The sequence below is a fragment of the Typopeltis vanoorti genome, chromosome 23 (assembly GCF_054136105.1).
Source record: "Typopeltis vanoorti isolate ZY-2024b chromosome 23, IOZ_Tvanoo_1.0, whole genome shotgun sequence".
NCBI lineage: Eukaryota > Metazoa > Arthropoda > Arachnida > Uropygi > Thelyphonidae > Typopeltis > Typopeltis vanoorti.
The window spans coordinates 53,274,769-53,280,768 of NC_143571.1; the positions used below are offsets into that span (position 1 = coordinate 53,274,769).

General features: G+C 34.2%; 1 protein-coding gene across 3 annotated transcripts in view; it reads right to left on the reverse strand.

The window, feature by feature from the left end:
* The window catches only part of Sqor (Sulfide quinone oxidoreductase), a 124,480-nt gene extending 118,480 nt beyond the window's left edge, over positions 1-6,000 (reverse strand). The window contains exon 1 of one of the 3 annotated variants that reach the window (XM_090413140.1): positions 5,901-6,000. The gene's annotated coding sequence lies outside the window, so the exon portion shown is untranslated. Of the gene's footprint in view, positions 1-4,857; positions 5,137-5,900 lie in introns of those variants that run through there. The other 2 variants (XM_090413141.1, XM_090413139.1) reach the window with 2 other exon arrangements.

A 6,000-nucleotide genomic window follows, 5' to 3' on the forward strand; every position in this document is an offset into this window, starting at 1 on the left:
GTCCTCTCCTCACTCCAATCAATGCGACCATAGTTGAAATCTCCCATAATAATCACCCTCCTTCCACTCATTTCTTCTATTTGCTTGTGCATATTGTCACCACCATCTTTTCCATCACCTGGTCTATAGCAGCACCCAATTGTATATTTAGTTCTGCTAGCCACAATCTCACACCAAATGGCCTCAAATGTGCTCTTTTCTCTATCCTGCAATTCAACTTCTATTCTCCTTGGCTGTAGCTCATGAGCTATCATCAACAATACTCCTCCGCCCATTTTATTCTCTCTGTCATTCCTGAACACACTATACCCATCACATTCAATCCCACTAGCTATATCATCTACAGTCAGCCATGTTTCACTAATACCAATAACCTGTGGTCTGGAAGTGCCAACCATGGCCAAAAACTCTTCCTTCTTGTTCCTAATACTCCTAGTATTAGTGTACATGAATTTAAGACCCCCATTAGCCCCAACCCTACCTTAATGCCTTATATTAACTATCCCACTCTGGTTTGTTGTCCTTATTTGCTCTAGCATATTATATTCATTCTTACATTCAACTGCCTCCCTAAGGACTGTATATCTACTCCCCCCCCCTTAACAAATCTAGTTTCCCTGAATTTGCACATCCACTACATTCAGCAACATTTTCTCAAGTCTTCTTACACCATAACCATTCAAATGTAAGCCATCCATCTTATATAGATCCTTTCGCCCATCAAACTCACTCCACACGTCCACAAATTCCACACCACTCGTCATACCTAACCCACGCATAAAGTCATTCGCAATTATGGCCCTCCTTTTAAACATTTCACTGTCATACCGTGGCAAAAGACTAATCATTCTAACTCTCTCACTCTTTTCTTTTGCTACCTCAAACAATTCATTCAGCTCTTCTATCATTTATGCTAATTGCAAAGATACTTAATGAGCTCATATTTATGTTTATAAAGCTAATGCCTTTTTATTCCCATATACGGGGAGTAGGCGATTTTATATATATAAAAAAACATTATCTGTTAAAATTATTATTTTTTTTTTTGAAATTTGCTAGCCTGGATAAGCTAACTTATATAGTGTCATTCCTTTCCATCCTACAGGCTTATGGGTTCAAATTCTACTGTGGCATGAATGCATCAACATTCTCAGAGGTAAATGATTTTCATCACACTTTGTGAATGTGTGTCAGCAGTGTTGGAGACCAACACTGCTTACTGGAGGTCTGAAGCATGTTGAAACAGTACAAAGTTTAAAGCTGTTCTGAGATTAATGCTTGAACCCACCCCATATACTAATATGACACTGTCATTTTAAAAAGAATGCTGTTTCTAATTTTTTGTAATGTTGATTAACTGTCTCTGCAATAATTTCTTGTGTGAATGATGAAATTTGTGAGAAGATTCAGTGCAGAGAAATATGCTGGATGAAAAAACTAAATAGTCAGATCAATGCTTTTGTCAGAGAATCCACTTAACAGAAAATACAGCAAATGATTGATAGTAATAAAAAAAAGAACAAATATTAAAAAAAAATGTTGGCTTTTCTTAGAAGTCTGCACACACCATACCTCACTCCACACTCACTGCTGAATCACACTTCAGTGACTCTCTTCCACGTTTCTTTTTTTTTTAATGTGGTTCTTACCCACAAAAAGCTAATTGCAAACCTATAGTACATTTATACCATTGGGGAGCAAAAGATTTTCCCCCATTTTAATCAATTTTATGTATTTTTTTGTTTATTTTTTTATATAGTCTGGAAATCCTTCTCTAGAGAACTTTAGCAAGCCACTGTTGTGGGCCTCTAATAAGCAGGTCAGTCACACACACACAGACACTGGGCAATGAAATTCATCTCCCACCTAAAAACAATTGCAAACATCCATGCCTACAGCATGGTTCAAACATGTGACCTGTTAGTTGGAGAGCAGGTATGCTGACCTAACCAACTCATTTGCTAACCATTTTTATGTTCACTGTTGGTTTCAACAATATTATTATCATCTGACCTCCATGGAGTCAAAGGACTCATTTCAGAAGTCCTTTGACTCCATCACAATTGAGTTGTATTTGCAATTTTTGCTATGCATAACCTTTACACTTCAAATTCTTATCCACCACCATAACTCCAATCATAATCTCATCAATATATATCACTAGAAATCCCATCATACCCAAGTGCATTACTTTACCCTTAACTAATGCTGAACTTCTAGCCATCATCAATTACCCACAAGCAGTGGCATAGCTAGGGGAAGGCGGAGGGGGCAGTCTGCCCCGGGCAGCGCTGTTCACGTGAGATACAATTTTATTTTTCGACGATTCTTTTATTTATGTTAACTTAGTCATTTTTATTAGTTAATAATTAGTTTTTAGCAACTATACATTTACAATTAAAATAAATATCAACATAGTGTTTTAATTTATTTCCCTATACTCGTACGTCATTATGACTTTTTGTAGTATTTTTGGTGTATATTGAGGGAGGGGGCAAACTCAGGAACCAACCCGGCCAACAAAAGCTCTAGCTATGCCACTGCCCACAGGTTCAGCATATTCAAATCATTCTATAAATGATATGTATCAATATCTTTATCACCACTCCAGAAATACTGATAGTATTAGTAGTTAGACAGATCAATTTTTAGACTATGCCTGTATAATGGACTATTTTTTTTCCATCCCTATGAGATCTCTCCTGAGTTGAGGCTCAAATTATACAAACATGTCAAGGGCCTAACCAGTTCATCTGAACATTCCTAAAGCCTACATACTAATATCCTATCTGTGTCTATTGCCATATTCTTATTAAGCTTATGCAACAGCCCTAGAACTTCCATTTTATGCAACTCTCCATCCAAGCTAATGCTAGTTTTCTGTGCCATGTTGTTACATGCACCATGCTGATGGATCTTAAAACAAACACTCATTATTTGAAGAATCACATGTTCTTCTGAAACAAGGGTACTGCCTGCAATCAGTCAAGTTAGTTTCTTTCATATTTATTATTTCTTTTACTTGCAGGCATAAATGATAAAATTCTTTTGGGTTAAGAATCTCCAGCCTGCATAGCCAATTTCTTTTCATACTCCATCTTAGCTTTCCATAATATACTCATAACTTCTGTCACCTGTGATTTATATGTTTTATAACTCCTCTTTATATTTATAATTTCCTTATTCTCATGACATTCCTTTCACTTCATTTTCTTATAAACCTCTTGCATGATAAAAATGCACATTCATTTCACTGATGCCCCTACTTGTTTGTTAAGCTCTAGGGGCACATTCAGATAATGCATCGTTTAAGCATCTTTTCAAAGCTTTCCATGCACTGTTGATATTCTTCCCATTCACTAACTGATACCATGGGATTAAACATAGTATTCTCTTCAGTTTGTCATAATTTTCACTTTATAGTTCAGCATGTAAACCTGTCCTAATTTGAACATTCATATACTTATCTACTTCCCAGGCCAATATGGTATTATCATTATCACCAACTGGCAACAAAACAGTCAGACACCCCTTTTGATGCTAGGATCAAATCTAACACTCTCTGATCTTGATCCTGCCTTGAAATGCTGCTTGAGAAAGCTGTTTCACAACAGCTCAATAAAGTTTCCATTTTTATAATATTATATCAATTAAAAATCTGAAACATTATAAGTGTAAACACTAAAGCAAATGATATTTAAAACAAAGAAAAATCAGAAAATGTGACCTTCAAAAAATGTAAAATTCAAGAATACTTAATTCAATTGCATTCCACAAAACTAAGTGTTTAGCTAATTATAGTAAAATTATACTATGCATATATTTAAGGCTGCATCTCCATAAATATATAAGACTTCAAGTAGAAAGAAGTAAATTGGTTTATCTTCACTATCATTTGTTTGCAGACAAATACTGATAAACCATATGGTGAGATATTTCTAGGAAGGTGTAATGTCTTCCTGAAAGAATTGGGATTACATTGACAGATTTCAAACTATATAATAATGCTGAGAGAAAGGGAGGAGGGGAAGACAGGTATATAGTGAACATGTCCCCAGAATTTTAGAATAAACTGTTATGTTCCATCTAGAAGTATGAAAAACAGTTTTCATCAGTGGGTAAAAAACTGTATTAAGCAACAAAAAACCCGTTTGCTGTCTTTTTTTTAAAAAAAAAAAATAAATGCATAAACAATTTAACGAGACAACAGAAAAATAGGTATAAATAGGATCAAAATACTACTTTATCGTACATAATTAAACTTGTGTTGTTATTCTGTATGATTAGGTGATGAGTAAAATTTTGAAAGGAATAAACTTAAAGGACACGATGCTTTTCATTCTTTCTTCATGCATAAAAATAATTTCAAATTATCTTTATGCAATGTTTAATTAAACACATATTAGACTGACTTTTAATGAATATTTTGCCAAGCAGATCAGGTCTACCTTTTCCTACTTTTAGACTACTTTTATCGAACTTTAAAAAGTCAGCTTGCACGTGAATCATTTTACCACTCACAACACTAACTGAACCCATTTCAATTATAATTAAATCTATATATGTATATCTCTTGATATACAGGGTCACTATTATTATTTACGAGGTATCTATGCTAGTATTTTTTTCTTTTGGTTTCACTGAGGAATTGAAAGGATGCCTCCAAGAAAGCAAGGAATAGAATCAAAATATTTACGATCAGTAGCACATTTAGAAATGAACATAAATATGAAAACAGTTAATTTTATATTTTCAAACTTTAGGGCGTTTAAATTTAAAAATAAAAGCAACTGACAAAAGAACATTTTTCCCCCCTTTTCTTCCGGAATAAAACTAGCGCGAAGTAACTAAACATACCTATTTGAATTAAGACGTTGAGAGCTGTAGTTACTTATATGTGTATAACTTTCATACCTTCACTGGCTGAGACTATAAAATATTTTCAAGATATATTAGTTACGACAGAATGGAAATTTCTGATAGTCCGATTATCACCATGCCGATTTTATAGCTGCATAAAAATGCAGATAAGATCGAAATAGCACCGTCTCTGAAACTGCGTGTACAGGTGGTTTGTAGCTTATTGCAACAAATTTCGTAAGCTTGTCGTAAGTCAGTTTTGTATATATCTGAAATAACTAAGACCCTTTAAAATGAATTCTTGCATATCACTTTATAAAAGTTTACAGTGTATTTCGGACTGATAATGAACGAATCAAAATAAATTTCTTTATCGCCAGTGACGTAAAAACACGGAAGCAGACATGCATCTAAACACTTCCTCACTGAACTGTTTCATCATAGTATTAACCAAACAACTTCCACGCTAACCCATTAGACTCAAATCTTCATAAGTGGAATTTCCCCCCCGCGCGCTCCATAAAGTTTTGACTTTTCTGTTAAGAGAAGCGAAATGTTTATATATTTATCCAGCTATTATTTTTTTTAATTTATTTACTTGAAGGAAAAGTTATAGTTTTCATTAGAACGAGAATGGAATTATAGAGCGATGCCTTTCCTAATAAATACCAGTAGTACTACTCGGCTCCTCGTACTCGATCATAAAAAATAATTAATTGATTATTTAATTCCTATAGAATAAATCTAAAAAGAAGAGATGCTCACATCTGTTGATAGAGCCTAAAAAAGGCGATGGTATTGTTCGCATTACTCTACTCCCAGAATGTAACTGATGCAAATATATAACACGTACTGCCTTTTTTACTGTCTTAACCATTACTTCCCCCCCCACCCCCACATACACACTTTTTTTAGCCCCTATAATTTACAAAATTATATACACAACGATATAAAAGAGTTGTCAGGCTTCGCAAATATTACTAAATATTTCATTTAGTTTAATCAAAAAGACAAAGTTTCGAATGGTTAAAACTAATTACATGCAGTACAGATATTATTGAATTTGCCAACTCATTTTATTCCCGAAAGAGTGAAGGCGAAGGTTTTAGCTCCAACTTTTGAAGACTGGCGGGGAAGACA